The 20625-nt window shown below is 41.2% G+C and overlaps 1 protein-coding gene across 1 annotated transcript in view; it reads left to right on the forward strand.

Annotated features, from left to right (window-relative positions):
* The window catches only part of FRAS1 (Fraser extracellular matrix complex subunit 1), a 413592-nt gene that overhangs the window by 26494 nt on the left and 366473 nt on the right, over positions 1–20625 (forward strand).

Consider the following 20625-nt stretch of genomic DNA (forward strand, 5'->3'; position numbering starts at 1 on the left):
AAGATTGGAGTCTTGTTTCCTTTTAATTATATATATTTAAAATCATTTCTTTTTTTCTGTCAAGGCAGGATGTCAGTAAAAAGTCAAATCTTTTCTAAGTGGAATGGGTTTAATCTTAATGAGATGCATTCTGTTGTCCGAAGTTTGTACTAGTGAAGAGCCAGTTGACGTATGAGCTTTGAGAAACGCTGTGTGAAATAGTCCTATGCCCGGTTCTGCTTTTGCCACGAACGCGCAGTTGGAACTCCACTCATCTGTGGTCCGAGCAGATACGTGTAAGCATTGCATGAGCTGTGTCTTGGCAAGCATTTTGAGCTTGCAAACACTTTACCACCCGAAATTCTTATAGTTATGGAATATTTATTTTGCCCATTTGTGTGGCAAGACTTCGCTTTTGTTTTCCTTTTAAATTACTCATAGTTACGTTACCTTGTAAATCTGTCCTAGGAGGTCTTGCTGGGATATGCAGGCACGTGGGGTTGGCATAGGCCTCCCTGAAATTTGTCCTCCTTCCCTCTGCTGGAAAAACAAGACCTCCCTAACTGACACTGCAAACTTGGCTGAGTTAAATTGGTTACATTCTCTGATTTAAATGGTAAAGAGCGTTGACCCTGAAAACAGTTGGAATTCAGACTTCCGATGTCATGTCTTAAATAGTACGAGGATGGGTTGGGCTGGGACTACAGGTGTAGAAGCCAGGTGTAAAGAGAGACAGCAGGTTTCCCAAGAGGAGTATCGCCACAGATGAGGGCAGTGTTTGGCGTGGTGAAGCGTTCTAATAGAACTTATTGCAACAGCGAAAATGTTCTGTAAGTGTGCTGACACCTCCCCCCACCCCCCGCCAAAGTAGACTGTGAATATTTGAAATTTGGCTAGTGTTGGAAGAGGAGGAAAGGGATTATAAATTTTATTTATTTTTAATTAAATTTAAATAGCTCTCTGTGACTAGTAGCCACCATATTGGACAGCACTGGTATAGACTTTGTAGCAAAACTAATGACCAAAGAGGGCAGTGATTCAAGGTCTAGTTCTGGGCAACACACAAATTCGCCTCACCCAGCCTCTCAGCGCGGGTTTGTACCTTGAAAGGCGATGGCTGGGCGGGGGGGGGGGGGGGGGGGGGTGTAAAACTGGAAGAATCATATTATTTGGAATTCAGACCCACTTAGAACCTGGGAGATAAATTGGCAAGAAGCTTAGCATTAGCTTTCCTAGCCGTCCTGTGGCAGGATCCCCCACTCACCTTCTCTTGTCAACCAGACATAGGCAGGTGCCCCGGAGTTAGGAGGTAAAGAACAAGGGACCCCAGGCCTTGTCAGCTCCTCTGGACATTGTAGGTAGCAGAGCTGGGATAGGTGGATAGAAACTCTAGTTGCCTATAAAGGCTTCACTTCCCATTTCCCTTCCGTTCTTCTTCAGAGAACCCTTATTATTTTCAGGCATTTTCCTTTCTTTTGGTCATGCTCGTTAGTAGAGGTGGGCCCCCTCCTCAGACCAGTGATGAATTTTCTTTGGCCTAAGTCAGTGCTCTTCTACTTCTTTTTTTCCCCTAATTTTTCCTCACATCGCCACCCCCCAACTAGTTTTGAAAACCATGTATTTCCTTACACATTTACAATTTTATATCTAACATTTTTTTATCATATGTGTGAATTGCAGTGTATGCATCTTTTGCATACAGAAAACTGGCATTTTAGGATAGAGCTATTATAGTTCTATCCTAAAATGTCAGTGTATCCAGCAGGATCTGAATATTGTAACAATTCGATTCCCACCATCACCCATAAAAAATATACAAAGTCTTCCTTTACGGGAAGTGTACATTATTTCCTTTTCTTTTTAAACTATCATTTCTGATCCAATATTCCCAGAGAATTTATCCTCCTGTAAATTATTTTTATGCTTGAAAGTCTTCTGTTGATCACCCTATTATACTTCTGTGTGACAAAATATGTATATAAATTTAAATTCAAAACATTTGTATTGTTTTCTGTGAACATAAGGCTTTTAACTGTTAAGTAATTTCTTTTGGATTGAGTTATCACAGTCGAACAAAATAACAAACACATTACAAATTTTGATGAATATTTGTTAAACGTTAGAAAGTAGAGTTTCACTGGAAATGCATCTCTTAATGAGATGGATGGGGCTTTGTTTTTCTTCAGTTAGATCATGCAGGATACATAGTATTTATTGCTTGATGAGACACAGTTCAACAACAATTCTGTTCCTGTTTTCACTTGTGTAGATGTAAACTCTGAAATCTTGTTCACATAAGTAGCTGGGGAAGAAAGACATTTGTTACTGTCTCTTTGAACTTCTGAGTTGAAGGCCACAATCAATTGTGATCTATCATTAAAAATTATTTTTAATGATTAGCTGACAATTTGATTAGGTCCCTCTCCAGTTTTCTTAAAAGCAAAGGATTGGTAAGTGCCTGATTTGCAGAAGGATTAGTCATGAGTTATTAGAGTAGTTTGTTTCCTCAACACTTAACACTGATATTTCAAAATGCCATGTTTGGGCAAGATTTTTTTTTTTTAACATACTGGAGCATTTTTAACAAGATTCTAACATGCTGGAGCATGGCACTGTATAAAAATTCAGGATGGGTGAGAAGTATGTCTTCCTTTTATGGTGCGAGAAGGAAAATCATGAACGGCTTAGCCTAGGAAACGTGGATATGGGGATCTAACATAGTGTAGTGTAGTACGAAATTACCTTAAATTATCTGTTCTCATTGTACCCTTGAAGAGACCAGTTAGCCTCAGGCATCTAATACCCTCAGTTTGAAAGCCCATGATCTAGGCATTTCCATGTTTTCCTTCTGCTGGCCTGGCCTGTGATGGGTCGAGGCAGGGCATAGAATACAGTTCTGGGACAGTGACAGCCAGGAGGAAGTCTGTCTCCAGATTCTGGGAACTGTTTCCTGTGACTTAGAACCAACTGCCTGTAGGGATGTGCTTCCTTGCTATTCAAGGGATTGTGAGTGCACATAGACTAGATAGAATTAGTGTTGTAGAAGAATGACCTAATACTCTAGCCAAAGCACACACACCATGCATTCATGACCATGCAAAAGGCATTAGCTTTAAATTCCAAAGTGAAAGGAGGCCAATTCCCTGGGTGTAGAGAAAATTTTAAATGTCATAAACCGTTTCTAATAATGAGCTACATGCTAGTGGAGAAAGGTTTGAACCCCTCTGGAATCTGAAAGTCCGTTAATTATTCAAGGTGACATGGAAGGTGCAAGGTATGGTCCCCAAATTATACCAAGTTTGAAGCTGTTTTTTCTATTGAGAAAATGTCCCCCTTATTTTCAGAACTTGACTTACAAATCACCATGGTAGATAGTCAGGTCTGGTTAAGTACAAAATTGGGCTGTGAGGGCCAAAGAAGCCTTTCTAAAAACTCTGTCACTTTCTTTATCTTGGAGTTCGGCTGCTGCTATCCCCGTGGCCCTCAAACCATTCACTCATCTGTGCTTGGATCGCTGAAGCTATAAATCCATGCTATTCCTCAAGTGCAGCTGTGCGTTGCGAGAAATGATTTTCTCATTGTCATTAGGAGAACAAATGCCATGGGAAATTTTTTCTAGAAGTCGACAACTGAAGAAAGGCGTTTTTCCTCTAGTTGATATAAAGGCTGTCATTGCATAGAATGGTCTCTCTTATCCTTTTGTGCATTAACTGAGCATAATTTTCCAATGCAAAACTTCCAAGAGGAGCATAATTCTGGAAATGGCAAGATTATAATTATGTGCAGCATAAAGGATAAATTTGTAGTTTATAAATCATGGACATTAATATTCTGCAGGCACCTAATTCACAGTAAAACTTGAAATAACTGCATTGTTAAAAATAATTGAATTGGGGTTTTAGAAGAAGTTTTAGCGGTTAGAGATTATTTTCATGGGGAGAGCTTTTGGCCGTCTGGGGTTTAAATTTGCATTTAGGTGGGGCTGTTTTCATTGTTCTTGGGTACGGTGGCATACATTTAAATTAGTTTAAATTTATTTTTCTCATTCCTGTGAGCTGCCCCTCTCCTGTGTAGTCTGTCAGGAATGTTCGGTTATTTAACTTTTCCTGTGTTTCCAAATCTTTCTTTCCTGCTGTCTGTACTGCCCCTGTCTTGGTTCATGATAACCATTAACTTGGAGCTCGATGCCTGCAGTGGCTTCCAGCACATCATCACCTTCCCGTCTGTGCGAATCCATCATAGCCAGCATTAGAGCAATCTAGCAGGGGGGCAGGTGCTTATGGTCTGTACCTTTCAGGCCACCCTGGTGTCTGTGGGCCGCGGTGGCTCTGGATGGAGTGAAAGGCCCAAAATATGTTTTGCTATTGAGTGAGGCTGAACTGTTTCAGTGGACTTGGGTTGTTGCTGATTTTCAAACAGGTCCATTTTTAAAAATTGCAAGTGCTTCCATTTTGGGATCCTGAAGCTTGGATGGCTCAGAGGTAAGGACTTCCCTGGCTGGTACCCCTGGAGCTGTAGGTGCTGCTCATTCCTTGTGTTTTGGTGGCAAGAAGAGTGTGGAGTGGTAGGACAAAGGGGCCTTGGGAAAGGCCCGTGTTCCCATCTCCTTGTCCTGCCGTCTTATGAAATAGTTTTGTGCGTGTTATTTAACCCACACAAACCTCAGGTCCCGGTTCTGTAGGAGGGCTTTTATGGTGAGGTGTGGCGTGTAGTAGGTACTCCATCAGTGGAAGTCGTGCTGGTCTTTGAGGTTCTCGGTGGACCTGGGGGAAGGTGGGTTTCAAGGACCCCACAGTAGAGATGCTGTGTAAGGAGTGTCTTATTCCTTGAAGTAAAGCCTGGCTCTTTTGTCCATCTTAGATGCCTGCCTAGATCAGGGGTTAAAAGGCATCAGACTTCAGAGTAACTCCTGCAGATTCACCTAAAACCTCTGTCTTTTATGTACAGCCCAGGTGTTCTGCATGCACAGAGGAGAAGCGGCAAATCACAAAATGATAGTTTGTTATGAGTGGTTTTATTTTGAGAAAGGGAAAAACTCAGCCGGCTTTAACCTTTGCTTTTAGTGTAGTGGGGTGTCCACAGAAGATCACCCCGAGGTATGTGTAATTTTCATTCAAAGTCACCTTTTGTTTGACGACAGTGGTTCACCCCTGGAATATTCCCAACCCAAACCTGTGATCTCACTTATGTCTGGATTCAGGAGCAGGCAAAGGAGGGAGCTATTCTCAAGCCAGAATAATTAGATGTGTACTGAGAAGCATTCAGAATATGATATAGTTATTCCAACATGGAAAAATACCATAAGTACCAGCCTAAGACTCAAATGCGTATGCAGGAGCCGTGAAAAAAATAAACATTGCAGAAATGGAAGGGAGGTAACCAGGGTTTCTAGAAGCCAAGATACAAAGTGCTAAGTATAAATTGAAGGGAATCTCTATTTTTGCAGCTGTTAGAATGAAGGCATGCTGCTTATACTGAAAAAGAAAAAGAGTATTCATACCACTGTGACAACTGATTATATATAATATCTACTGCTATAAAAACCTTATTAAGATTTCAGAAGAACAGAAGATTAAGTTACCAGGATTAAAATTATTTTTATCTGAGTAAGAATAACAGGTATTTAAAATGTGAACTACCAGATCTGATATATCTGGCCAGATGCTCTCCAACTTTTTTTTTTTTTTATAAGGAACCATCTGCTGTAAGTGGAGGTGCCTATTAACTTTTCTAGTAGAAAAAGAAATTAGCATCTGAAGACCAAAGCCAGTGAATTGTGAAAGAACACAGTTATGTAGACAAAATTAAAAAATCCTCTGACACCCCAAGGACTAATTTAAAAGTGTTCTATTTAGAGAAATTCTGTTTGCAAAGCATATATTTCCAGTTATTTCTGTTAAGGTTACTACTAGCAGCAATTTCAGAAGCGTGTTTTAATAGCTACTGTATTATGTTGCATTTAATGAGAATGAGCTCCAGATCACAACTCATCTGTTTACGGAGCTCCCGCCCCTGTTTTACCCCCTATCCCAAGTCTAGATGACCAGTCTGGGATGTCACGACAGGCTACCTAAAAATCAGTATGCAGTGAGAAGTTTAATATCCGTGTGAAAGGAATACACAAAATTGTTTATGGCTAGCCAAAGAGTTTTTGGCAACTATGAAAGTGAAATTAGGAAAGCATGTAGTACTCCGTCTTCATGTTATCTGTATATTTCCAAAGAACTTTGGGTCACACAGCAGCTGAGATGAAAGATGATGCTGGTAGACTTTGGATAATTTTTTTAAGGTCAAAATGATGGCAAATACATTGATTTAAATAGTTTGCATAGCTTTTTCCTGAGGCAAACTGAATTAAAGTCACATGCATTTTTTCTCTCCCTATATTATTTTAAATATGTTTTGAATCTTTAGCTTAAAAAGTTCTAAAATTGGATTTTTTTTACTTTTATCTATTGTAGCATCTTAATAACATGGAGTGCTATAATATGTGATGTGATAGACTCATTTTTTGGTGGAAGGTTTGCTGAGTTGAAAGTTAACTTTACATTAAGAAACAAATATAATTAATTATTACATGTTCATTGCTTAACATACTAATATAAATTATTTTTAAGCGTTTTAACAGAACCCATTTATATATTATCAAGTAATTACTTGATTTAGCATAAAGTACTAGTTGGGAGTATAAACTCCAGAGCCAGATGATCTAAGTAGAGATCTTGGTTTTTATATGTAATAGCTGCTAGAATTGGGCAGAATTCCTATACTTTGATTTCCTCATCCTTATAATAGGATAACACTACCACTTAGCACATAGGGCATTTGTGGGGAGTCCAGGAAGTTAATATATTTAGTGTCGTGTATGGCACAGAGTAAGCACTCAGTAAATCATTACTTTGTAGCCTCTTTGGAGTCAATATATGGACACAAGAGAAAAATGAATTGAAATTGTTCTATAATTTAGTATATTCACCAGTTTTTTGAAGGAAACATTTATTACTTAAATGTTAATGTTAATGTAGGCTTTTTTAAAAAAAGATTTTATTTATTTATTTGACAGAGAGAGAGATCACAATTAGGCAGAGAGGCAGGCAGAGGAGTGCGGGGAAGCAGGCTCCTCGCTGAGCAGAGAGCCCGATGTGGGGCTCGATCCCAGGACCCAGAGATCATGACCTGAGCCGAAGGCAGAGGCTTAACCCACTGAGCCACCCAGGTGCCCCTAATGTAGGTTTCTTATTCACCATTAGTATTAAATTATAGGCTTCAGATCAAGTAATAAGGTTACTATTCCTAATTTTCTTTTTATTTTCAAATTAAAAACTTCAATTGTTGCCAAATAGTCTTTTTTGAAATCTTCCTGAAATATTTTGGAAGAACACATTGAACAACATTTTTAGGTAATGTTTCTTTTTAGTGAACAATTCGTTTTCCATCTGCAATGATTAATTTTCGCAATGAAAACACAGTTGCTAGTTTCTTTAATGCTGACCCATATCAAAGAGGTCCTTGTGCTGATTTTTAGTATATAGTGCTTAAGTCTATCGTTGATACAAGCCATGGATACTTTATTTAGATGTTCATGTTGGAAGCAGCTGTAGTGAACAGTTAGTGAAAGCGGAAGGTGGGGAGGGGCAAAGATGGTAAATACTAATTTATCTAAAAATATTTCATCAAAACTGGCTACTCATCTTAGTTTAATGTAGATTCCAGGATTTGGAGTTAGAGGATATTCTTTATTATTTGACTTTCAGCTGGTGGCAGCATCACTACATCTCAGTTTCCTCATTTTGGGAAAATGGGCACGACAGTAGTGCCTAGTTCAGGAGTTGTTACGTCGGAGCCTGTGGAATACTAACGTAATAATAATTGTAACTGGAATTCACTGTGTGCTGCTGCTCTGGCCATTGTGTCAAGGGCCTTACCTGTGTTACCATGTTTCATCTTCTCCAAAACCTATGAGGTGGTTACAGTCACAATTTTCATTTTAGGAGAGAGCAGGCTTGGGGAAGGTAAGGAACTTTTGCAAGATTTCACTGAAAGTAGCAGAGCCAGGACTTAGTCCTGGATCTGCCTGACACCAAGGTCAGTGTGCTTTGCCTCTATAACATTTATAAATCTTCAAGTGCCTGGAAAAGTTTTGTTGCTATAATTCAGCTTTATAAAGCATTAGTAACTAAAGCATGAGGTGCTAAAAAGAATGCACGAATTTCCATAGAGTGATTTAGCAAGCTACTTATAATCAAGAGCACTATTTTCTTTTTTTTAAACAACAGAATCGTAAGGGAACTACAGGGAGAATTCTAGATAATAAATTTGAAATTGTCCAGTTTGATTGAGGAGAGCACTTGCCATTGTCCACTTGTGTCCATTTGGGCTGATCTGCAAGAAATTTCATGTGAAACAATGTTTATTAAAGTTATGTTCTAATTTAGGAATTTGGCTTCATTTTGTTTTTAGTTAAACATGGGCCGACTTAACCTTTGAAGCCAGAAGGAATAAAGTTAAAGCTCAGCATAAACAGTGTTCTTCCTGTGACCAGTCCCTTCCCCAGGAAACATTTTTAAAAAATCAAGGTCATAAAACAATGTAGCATCTGTAAATGAAGAAATTTGAAAAAAATCTGTGTAATGGACAAGAAAGAGCTATACTTTGAATGTGAAAATGTCAAAACTTTTCCAAGAAAGGAAGTGTTGTCCTCTAGTAGCTAGATCCTTCTTGGTTAGGTTTCATTCAAACAGTGAAAAACCTCATTGTAAGGGGAAAAGGAAAGACAATTTGTAGATGGTCTACCAAACTGATAAAATTATTTATTTGGAAGTTGGAGCATATATTTTTCCCACAAATAGTTCATGAAAACTGGTTGGATCTATTTAACACTTGGTGAAATCGCCTTATTATAGTCTTTTGGTTTTAATCTTGAGAATAGAGGACTATTATGGGCTGAATTGTGTCTTCCCTAAATTCATACCTTCAAGTTCTAATTCCCAGTCTTTGGAGATGGGGACTTTAAAGGGTAAATAAGGGAAAATGATGTCACGTGGGTGGATCCTAATCCTGAATGACTGGAGTCCTTAAAGAGAGAAGGTTAGGATGTGGACACATAGTGGGAAGGCCATGTGCAGACGCAAGGAGAAAGCAGCCATCTGTACAAGGCAAGGAGAGGAGCCTCAGAAGAAACCAACCTGCCAACACCTTGGTCTCTGACTTCTCATCTCTAGAATTGTGAGAAAATGAATTTCGGTTGTTTGAGCCATATGGACTGTGGAAGTCTGTGATGGCAGCCCTAGTGAGCTAATACAAGGACCGTGTGGTATGGGAGAATCAGAACTGGCTTTAGGCTAAAAATGGAAAAATAGAAGAAAAGTTTGTCTTTCATTCTCTTTTACCTTTTGTTCCATTTCTCTTCCTTTCCTGTTGTCTTCTTGCCACTGAATTCCCACAATAACCCTCTTCTTTAATGTGTTGGGTTAGGATGCATCTGGATTGTTTCCGAAATGTTCCTTGCTCCTTATGTTCCAGATAAAGTTAGGAATAGAGAAGTAGGTGTGGCTATTGTTGATAATGCCACTTAAACATCGAGGAGCATGTATGTATCCCTTCAAATCTGTATTTTTTATATTCTTTGGGTATTTAATCTAGTAGTGCAATTGCTAGATCATAGGGTAGTTCTAACTTTTTGAGGGACAATAGCCAAACTATGGAAAGAGTGCATATGTCCATCGAATGATGGATAAAGAAGATGTGATGTGTGCATGTGGACAGGTGCGCGTGCGCGCGCGCACACACACACACACACACACACACACAGGAATATTACTCAGCCATCAAAAAGGTTGAAATGTTGCCCTTTGCAATGACATGGATGGGGCTAGAGAGTATTATGTTAAGTGAAACAGGTCAGTGAGAGAAAGACAAATACCATAGGATTTACTCTTAGGCGGAATTTCAGAAACAGAACAGATGAACATATGCGAGGGAGGAAAGAGAAAAAAGAGAGGAGAGCAAACGAGAAGAAACTCTTAAGGAGAGAGAACGAACTGAGGGTTGATAGAGGGAGGTGGGCGGGGGATGGGCTAGATAGGTGATGGGTATTAAAGAGAGCGCTTGTGATGAGCACTAGGTATTGTATGTAAGTGCTGAGTCACTGAATTCTCTCTTGAAACCAATATGGCACTATATGTTAACTAACTAGAATTTAAATAAAAATGAGAAAAAAGGAATGAAGAAATACATAGTGTCTTTGCCACGCATACTAAAATGTGAGGGCCTGATGGCCCCTTAATTCCCTAACTGTGAGTTCCATGGGGTCATGGACTTTGTTTAGTGGCCAACAAATTCCCAGAACCAACAATAGAGTCTGACACATGGTAATTATTTCGATTACTATTATTGAGTGAATATCTTATTTTAAAATCAGAGTTGAACCCAAATGAACCTCTTACTGTGGGAACTGTAGGCAGCCAAAGCAAGTAGAGTCAAACATTCCCAGCATCAGGGTGTGTGTTCCCTTTTTATGGTGGTTGCTGTGTGGGAAAGGCAGGAATAGTAAAGCCCTAATTGAGAGCTGCTCACAGGATTGGCCTATTCGCCTCCAAAAATTTCCTCTTTCCAGTCCTGTACCCACAGACTAAAACAAACTCTTCTCATTGCTTTAGTTCAAACGGGCTCCCTTGGCATTGTAAGTCAGGGCTCAGCTTTTGGGAAGGGGAAGAGGCTTGGGGTGATAGGGGAGGACAGGTGATCTTTGTGCACTGGGGTCATTTGTAAGTTGAGGGTGACCTCGGTATCTTAGTTTTACCTCGTCACATGTGTGTGCAGTACTTGAAGGGGACCGTGTGAAATGTGGGAGTAAGAACAAGTAAATTTGGAATGCTTCTAGATTTGGCCCTCCCAGCCAGAAATAGTGGCTGCGATGGAGATGAGATGTGTTATTAGAGAATGACCTCTTGTCCTTGTCCCCTATTCCAGTCCTCCCCTCCACTTGTGGGATCCTTTTGGCTGACCATGTACAAGATGGAGGTGAGGGGGCACCTGAGGTAGGAGGTAAATAAAAATGTGTTTACTTATTTATTCAGTAAGCACTTATACAGCCCTCACTCTCTTCCAGGCACTGTTCCAAGAATTTTTTTTACATATTCACTCATTTAATCTTTACAATAAGCCTATGAGGAAACTAGCCCGAGAGGCTTTTGCTCCAGGTCACAGAATGAGAGCACGGCACAGTGGGGACTCAGACCTGGGTTGTGTGGTTCCAGAGCGTGAGCTCTCATGTGAAAGAACCAGTAATAGTCAGAGGGCGATTAGGGAAAGGGAATTAATTCCAGGTTTGGGAGAGAGATGTTGGATATAAATTTGGGTAGAAATGGGAGAAGTAGCTTATTATCTATCATATATCTATAGTGTGTCTGTGGGTGTGTGTGTGTGAGTGTCTGTGTGTGCAAATATGTGGTGTAAACTTATTATATTGACTTAGCCTCTAATTCATCTGGTTTTATAGCATAGTTCTCCTGTCCTTACATTAACACTGTAGTCACCTCAGAGGTTTCTTAAGGAACCAGAAAAGAAATATCCTTAGAAGTTAATATTTTCCAGAGGCTGGAGGGGAGAGAGGCAGCCCAGGAAAAAAACTGGGGTTGGGATGGAGAGGGTACGGTTTGGTTAGTGACACATGCCTTGATAAGACGGTGACCCTCCCTATATATTCTTTAGAAGATGAAGAAGATTGTATCTGTCCTTCTACTTTCAAGGTTGTGAAGATAGACCAAGAGACAGAGCATAGAGCTTAGAGTTGGAAAGACTGCGAAATCAAGTAGTTTCCACCTATGTTCATGGAACTTGTTTTTCCAAACGAAGGTAAAAAAGTCAAACACAGTCACTCTGTTTCAAGTAACAGTGACTTCCTTGGCTCGCGCCCCCTTCACCTGTCCTTTCTGTCCTTGAGGCATCCGAGGATGCTTCAGAGCCTAGTTTCAAAGCATTGTTGAAGACCCACTTCTCTGAGTCAGCCTCTTCTGAATAGAAGGAAATTTAGGCCAAGACACAGTCAGTGGCTTTCCTGGAGTTGTTTGATATTTCCACTCTCTAAGGTTTTGGTTCCCACCAGGAAAACCATCTCCCTGTGGAAACACTGAAAAGTTGAAAGCCTTTATCAAAGCAAGCACTTGTGCTGTAATCATCCCGCTCCTTTACTGAACACTCCCAGGGCTGTGGAGCCGGAACAGCTTGGCAGGTGCGTGTGACCCAGGCAGTCGGCACAGATCTTGCACTCACAAGGGCCCATGCTCTTGGTTTTACGCTCTGCTTTGCCAACTTGGAATTCTTAGTAGTTTTTGAACAGGGTGCCCTGTGTTTTCGTTTTGCCCCAGAACCCACCAAATATGTAGCTGGTCCTGGCTCCTGGTTTTATATATCTTGTCTCATGTAATACAACCATCTTCAAAGTGTGGATTATTAATATTCCCGTTGCACCATCAAGGACATCGAGGCCAAGAGAATTTCCTAAAGATCGCATGTGTTGTGAAGGGGCAGATCGGGAAATGTAGTTAGGAAATGCTGGTCTCCGAGCCCTCCGTCTTGCCAGTTTTGGCTAGTGCTGGTCTAAATAAAGTTAGACTGTGGAGCAGGGAAGACGCTATCAATCAAGCCTTGTTTTGGGGCGAGTTGGGGAGGGGTGGGGAGGGTCGGAGCTGCTGAACTGAACCCCCTTGGCCACCGGGGGCCATTTCCGGTGGATAAATGTCCTTTAGTTTTTGAAGACAGTTAACTTGGCTTTTTTTTAGACAGTTTGTTATAAGACTGGTTTCTAAAGAATTTTTACTCCACAGATCTGGTGGCTGACCCAAGTGTGATTTTGTTTCTTTACAAAAAAAAGCTGAGAAACATTTGTAGAAGAGCTTGTTTTGGTTGAGGCTATGAATCAGAGGCAAGTTTAGGATTAGGACTCCCTTGTGTTTGCTTTTACTTCACATTCAGTTCGTGTTTTTATCTATTTTCTTCACAAATAGGTGTAAGACAACATAGCGGTTTTGGAATTGTTTTGATGACAGAAGTCTTAGGAATAGAAAATACAATTACTTGGCATTCCTGTGTTCACGTCTATAAGAACCCAAAACTATGTTCAGTCTCCTTCTCCCTCTGTAATTTTCAAGTGAGAGTATGATTTTTTAACATTTTTTCATCCAAAGTGTTAGTGAAAAAATTTTTTTTTTATGGGGACCTAGGGTAGAAATAAGAATTTTCTTTCTAGAGGAAATTCTTAAAGAGCTGAGATTTTCTGGTTCTAATATTCTTGGACAATATTATGGCCTAGGTTGTAATCATGTCCTTGTATTTGTATAGTGGTTTTAGTCTATGATGTGTTTTCATATTTGTTACAGAGAGAAGGATAAGACAGCAGCGTGTAGGAAGGAAGAAGTGCTGTCCCGATGTTCTGGCAGGACACAAGGGACACTGAGTGAGGGTCCATGGACAAGAGCAAAGCACATGTACACAGACAGGGCGCCGCACAGGCTTCCGGAGTGCAATTTGTCATCAGCTAGAGTCCAGTGCTCTGTGTCGTCTACTCAGCAGCTCATTGACTCTCGAAATACCAAATAAAACCCTTGTAAGATTCCAAAGTAGACTGCAGTGCCAGATCAAGCCCCAAAGTTGCAGATTTATATCAATACCATTTTAAAATGGCAGACTTCCAAAATATTCTAACCAACTGAACTTCTTTGATCAAGGTCGGAGATGGTGATTTTCAAAAGAAAAGGAAAAAAAAGGACAAAACTTGAGATAGTTTTCTTCCTTACCCAAACTGTTGAACCTGCCTTCTTAAAGACTTCTTGGGAAAGAAACCACTCCCAAAGCAGTTCCAGAAACACTTCTGTGGAAGAAACAGAATGTACCCCACCACTAATCCTCACCCAAGTCCTTGAAAACTCAATTAGTGGAGTTCATGCCCAGAATCTGTCAGACAGGTTGTAACCCAAGAGTGCTAATGGCTCAATTCTTTAGTTATCAAAATGTCACTTCATATGAAATGAATGAACTCTAAGTACCCATATGCTAATTGGATTTATTCCGTACATGTTGGCTGTGATCATTATCACGTTGAGTATGAACTTTACTGAACGTCTCCACACATTCCCCTTCGTTCTCCAAAATCAGAGGGCTTTGGGTACACCTTCACCAAGGTGTTTTAACTTCTAGCTAACTAGTGTTAAAGTAAAAGTTGAAAGTTGGAGAAAAGGCTGAAAAAAGGGAACAAGTTTAAAAAAAGAACAACAACCCTTAAAGAGAAGGCTGTGTAAACCAAATATATAAACAGTGAAGGCTGCTATAAAGATTTTATTACCTCGAGATTGAAGTTGCCGCATTATTGTAGATTTCTCTCAGTCAGGCACATCGCAATTTATTGCCATATAATGAGTGCACTCACCCCTGCACAGAGTCTGAGGGAAGGGGGACAAAGGAGTAAAATAGAAAATAGCTTCATCTATAGTAGAAGCAGAGTTGGAACCTTGTGTGAGTCTCCTGTTCTCTAAACCAACCGAAGACGCGTGCAGATTTGTATCCTGTTCGTAACGTAACAGAAGTCTTGGGGATGGTTTGGGGTGTGTGTGTGTGTGTGTGTGTGTGTCTGTCTGTCTGTCTGTCTCTCTTCATCTTCCACATTTGGAATATCCTAGACCCGCGCCTCCTCATTCTGAACCACAGAGAGAGGCAGGGAAAGCACCTCTCTGCTTCCTACTGAAGGCCTTTTCTGCCTCTCCTTTTGTGATCCAGAAAGGCAAATGCAAGTACCCTGGGTTCAGGGCCTGCAGAAGTGGCTTTTGGGGAGCTCTGAGAAAGGCCACTGAACCAGTGTTTAGGTTTTTAAAGTTCTCTCCAATAGCCAGTGACTCTTGGATACATGGATGGTGTTGGAAGAAGACATCCATGAAACAATTTTAATTATTAACTAGAACATTTGACATTCTTGGTAATTTCCCCCCAATATTTTAATACACGTGAAGCCTCACAAAGTGCAAGTTTTCAGTTTCTCTTGCTCTCTGAGAGGCCGTGTGGGGCAGATGATCTTCCAAGTCTTCATATAAAGATTACAACTATTTCTCATGTATTTTCCCCGCTGGGATATGGGGGTCCAGCAGAGGAGGGGTTTTGGGAACAGGATAGAGAGACGAGCCCAGTGAGGGATGGATGTTTATGAAGAGTCGTATGTCATTGTTCTTTATCTTCGCTTCGCAGGTCAGTGGTGCTGGGGAGGAGCTCAGGGCTGTGCCCAAAGGGCCCGATAGCTGCCCCATCCTGCACTCATCGGGTTCGCAGGGTCAGCTGGAATGGAGCAGGCTCCTGTGGAAAGTGGCCTCCCCAACGCTGAAAGCTCATTTAGCTCGGTGCTCTCAGCTGGAACCTCCTGTATCGCTATGGAACCGTGACAGCGTTTTTATTCAACATTTTACTACAGTTCCTTCCAGGAGTGGTTGCAGCTTAAACACAAGGCAGAAACTAAATGTTTAGGAATACACCTGAGCGGCAGCCCCCGGAGAGGCGTCTGCTGGCTGCACGGGAGCTAAGCTAGCACCACACTCACCGCCGTTTTATTTTTGGCTGCTGTACTTTCGGTGTTTGCTGCAAAATGTGCAAAATGATTTTTAAGACTATTTAGCATAAATCTGTCAAGGGCCCGAAATAGGGAGAGGTCTAGAAGCACGATCTTGGCCGGCGTATAGGGAAGAGGGAGATCTGGGGCTCTGCCCCAGACTTTTCCTCCCTTGAGCTCTCGGGTGTGTGTACAATTGCTCTTACCTGGACACCAGGCCAGCTGTTGTCTCTGTTTATTTAAAAAATGGGTCTGTTCTTGCTGCAGATCAAATGATTTACCATATGCGTTTTTTCTTGCTTTCCTGTTTGCTTATTAATTCATTCTTTTAGAAAAAGAGAAGATGGGATATAATTTGTTGGCCCATCCAGTTGACTCAGCAGAAATTCAGTGCACGGCGGATGCGTCTGCGATGCCAGCTGCTGGTGGTACAAAGACAAAAAGGCCCAATTCTTGTCTTCCAGGAACTTACAGTCCCATCAGCCAATCTTTTAACTCACGGTGGAGAAACCAGATTCTTAATAAGTACTTAACAATATGTTACAAAAACAACAAGGCTTGTCTTGGAATCATACCTTTGTGTTCCATGTCCTGCAACGTTGTTCTGCTTCGATGACGGAGTGTCTTTGTGTTGTTGTGTCTTGTCATACAGGCTAACCGCCCTGACGCTCGGATAAGGTGTCCGCCTAACCTTGCTTTGTACCCCCTTCCTCCGTTGCTGGTTGTGATTTAGATTCATTGGATTTATTTGTTTTCTCAGCAGTGGGTTGATTTCCTTTCTAGTTTTTCTTTACTTTAGATTCAAAGTTTTTAGAAAAACCTGCTGTTCCCCAACTTCTCCTGGCATCAGGCGGCTCCGCGTGGATAGCTCCCACCAGTCTGAAAGTCTGTCTTCTTCTGAAGCCAGAATTCAGGCTGGGTTTGGCCTAATCCTCAGAAGAGTAAATGTTTAATGGGAATCGGGCCTTTCACATCTGCTCTGACAGCTGGTTTTACCTGAAACGTCATGTGTGTGTGTGATCATATAGCATTCATTCATAACCCTTATTTTGGAAAAGGGGAGAGGTTTGGGGGAGTTCACAGGCATCATGGAATTCTGTGGTTTTATTATTCAAAGCACCCTAGTTGTGCTTTTCTGTTCCCTCTCTCAACGTAACAAAAGGCTCAGTGACCCAGAGGTCCTAAACCAGCAGGGCCTTACCAGCTCCCCTCATAGGGCATGGGGGAGGAAATGAGGAAAGGTAGTAGGGAGGGAGACTCCTTGGTACTTACAAAGATCCACAGGAATTCATTTTTTCCTCTATTTGACAGATGATAAGGGAGAGGATATATGGCGCTCACATCCTTTTCACCTATATTAGCCTTAACGTCACGGAGGGAGGCGGTCTTGGATGGCTTAGCCCGTTAAGTGTCTGCCTTCTGCTCAGGTCATGATCCCAGGGTCCTGCGATCGAGCCCCCTTTGGGCTCCCTGCTCAGCAGGGAGTCTGCTTCTCCCCCTCTCTCTGCCTCTCCCTGACACTCATATTCTTGATCACTCTGTTCTTTCTCTCAAATAAATAAGTAATCTTTAAAAAATAAACATACAAACAAAAATGACAGAGAGAAAAATGCTATTGTTGGGAATAGAATGAAATAGAAACCACGACAATACACGAAATCAGTACGTTAAATTGTGAAGTGCGAGATTACATTCTGTTTTGCAATAGTGTAAAATTTTAAATGGTTAATTGAGATAGACTCTAGACATGCTGGAAAAGTTAGAGAGTGATGTGGAGTCGGGGGTGGGGGGTGGAAATAGACCTCCTGCCGCATTTACATCTCTGCATGGAGTTGCTCCCAATTTATAGGAAAGGATTTTGCATCTGAAAAAATTTCAAGAATGTATGTTTTTCTAAAACACAATATTATAAAAGCATGATAAAAAGCCATTTTTGGATTGTTTAACATTGTGATTTTTTACTATTGCAAGAATTTCTTTGATAATCTCCTTCACTTTAGGGAGTATATTGTCCAGCTTTCTATGTTTCTCACATAATGAAATGAATCTTAAGTTGAATTAAGCATTCTTCAAAGTAGGAGGGAAAAAGTCCTAGTTGCATGTGGTTACCATATATTTGATTCTTTAATTTTTTATTTTATTTATTTATTATTTTTTTTAAAGATTTTATTTATTTATTTGACAGACAGATCACAAGGAGGCTGAGAGGCAGGCAGAGAGAGAGAGAGAGGAGGAAGCAGGCTCCCTGCTGCGCAGAGAGCCCGATGCGGGGCTCGATCCTAGGACGCTGGGATCATGACCTGAGCTGGGGGCAGGTGCTTAACAACTGAGCCTCCCAGTCACCCCCATATTTTTTATTCTTGATTAAAAACTGTAGTAATATATCATTGTATAATAATGTGTAGAAAAGCCGTATAGATAACTAACTAAATAAACAGAACTAATGACTAATCAATCAACAAATACCTGTTAAGAAGCTGGCTTTTACTCTTGCTTTAAAGGAATCACAGTCACTTATGGTATGTATTTACAAAAATACAAAAAAAACCCCTCTGGGATTCGCCAATCTGGAGATCATGGATCTACAATTTATTTTATTATATTTTATACCTTAGCCATGTCTGAACTTTTCCATTAGGTAACTCTGCTTCCTGATAGCTATTTTTGGAGGCCTCTGGCTTGTGAATGGGCTTCGAAAATGTTAAATGCTGTACTGATAATTAAGATTCAGGTCATTAATATTTTGTCCTCTAGCAATGGCTTGTGGAAGTACTACGAGAGTAATAATACTGTAATTGTCCTTACCAAATAGATTCTGCACATGGCTTCGTCTGTCTGTCTGTCTGTCTTTCTTTTTTAAAGATTTTATTTATTTATTTGACAGAGAGAGATCTCAAGTAGGCAGAGAGGCAGGCAGAGAGAGGGGGAAGCAGGCTCCCTGCTGAGCGGAGAGCCCGATGTTGGTCTCGATCCCAGGACGCTGAGATAGTGACCTGAGCCGAAGGCAGAGGCTTTAACCCACTGAGCCACCCAGGTGCCCGGCTTCGTGTTTCTTAACACAGTTATGAAATGGCCAAAATAAAACCACCAACTGGCTGTACTCAATCAATATTTCATTCTTTTAATACTTTTATTATATTTCTAATAGTTCCTCAAGAGCTATTGACATGGGTTCAGGTCAAACTTTTTAGAGTATTGGTTCCTAAACCTGTAATCAGTGATGGTATTTATGAAAAACGCAGATACCTAACTCATTTCTGAGGACGCCGATTCGGCGGGACAAGGGTGAAGTCCTGAATCTTCATGCAGGTTTCCTGGGTGGTTTGAATCCATGGATTCGTATATGGGAAACTCTGCTTTGAGGAACGTCACTAGTTGGTAATGGAGACGAGCAAAAGCTCTTGAGTGACAGCTGGTGGCTGTCCCTGTTGGCTTTATAACTCGGTGGTCCCGAGGATGTTCTTTGGAGGCAGCTGATACCCAGGAGAGAAGAGGAGCATCTCTCATCTGCTTTCCCTGTTTTGTTTACTGAAGCAAAACAGAATCGTAAAATAGGACTTTTTTCTGTTCAGTCCTTGTCCTTTTGTATTAATCAGACCAAAGGGGAGAAGTTTTTTGTCCTACGTGGATGTATCTCAGACTCTTACGTATTTACTGTCTAGAACAATTTTGGATAAAGTACAAGTATATTGATGGATTTCTTAAATTCTGATTGTTTCGGAGTTGACAGCACATTTGGTTTCTTTAACATGTACGCTGATTTCTTATGACTAATGTACCTGAACACATCCTTTTCCTTATAAATAATAATAATAAAACCATAAGAAACCTTACTTACGCGATGTCAAACAGCAAAATAACTCCGTCCTCCGGAATGTGGCGCCAGGGCAGGAATCTTCATTGCCGGTGCCAGTGTGTGAACCTGCCCCGCGCACGGGTTTACCTCTAGGAGGTCATTTCTGGTTGTCCAGGAAGTCCTGTGTGTTTGCAGTAAGACTATCAAAATATCTTTCATGTTTCTCTCATTTTCTTCAGTTCTCTGGGAAGGAATATTGGTGCCATGGCAAGATGCTGGAAGGGGAGATTCCCGTGAGCTCTGATTTGTGCTGTGTGAGGGTGGAGGCCCCGGGCTCTACAGGGAGAGAGGCTCACGTGCAGAACTTCGTTCTTGGCCAGTTGTTCAAGAGGTGACCTTTGGTACCGTGTCTGACCTCAAGGTTAAGGTCAGGATTACTTTGCTGCTGAATTGAGCCCACTCTTGGGGGTGGCTGACTTCAACTAACTTCAGGAGTAATTCCTGACGTGTAAGTCTTTGAATCTTAGAACACGTAGGCCCAGTTCCCAGACTTTCTCTCACGTGGTCTCCACTGAATTAAAATCTTACTCCAAGTCTGGGGTCAGAACCTGGGTTTGGACCAAATCTGGAGCCATGGAATAGGTGAGATGGATGGAATGATGGTGATTCTGGTGTGGGTTGATAACCATTTTTACTTTGTGGCGAGTTAAAATGTGGCTTTTTCGAAAAAGATACTATTTATTTGAGAGAGAAGAAGAGAGAGACAGAGAATGAGTTGGGGGAAGGGCAGAGGACGAGGGAGAAACGGACTCCCTGCTGAGTGCAGAGTCCAATATGGGGCTCAATCCCAGGACCTTGAGATCATGGCCTGTGCCAAAGTCAGCCGCTTAATTGACTGAGCCCCCTGGGTGCCCCTGAAACGTGGCTTCTGAGTCCCAAAACACATCAAGGAAGACATCCAGGAAGAGAGCCAGGGATCCTTGGATAGTACAGCCCTTGGATGCTTTGGTATATTACTTCTCTGGGCCACAAGGTTTCTTTGGGAATGCAGTGAAAGTTCAGAAACTTCTCAGCCAGTTTTGCCACCAAATTTGTGTTCTCCGGAATCTGAGTGATCCAGTGTTATAGCCTGGTATGACCTTTCTCCTCGGAGCAGTAGCCACACATAGAAATTTTCATATAATTTCAAGGATAGGATGAGGCCTGGTTAGGATTCCTGCTCAGCTAGGGTGGAAGAAAGTAAAACAAGTTCCTTTGAATA

This window comes from Lutra lutra, chromosome 2 (assembly GCF_902655055.1).
Source record: "Lutra lutra chromosome 2, mLutLut1.2, whole genome shotgun sequence".
In the NCBI taxonomy this organism is placed as follows: domain Eukaryota; kingdom Metazoa; phylum Chordata; class Mammalia; order Carnivora; family Mustelidae; genus Lutra; species Lutra lutra.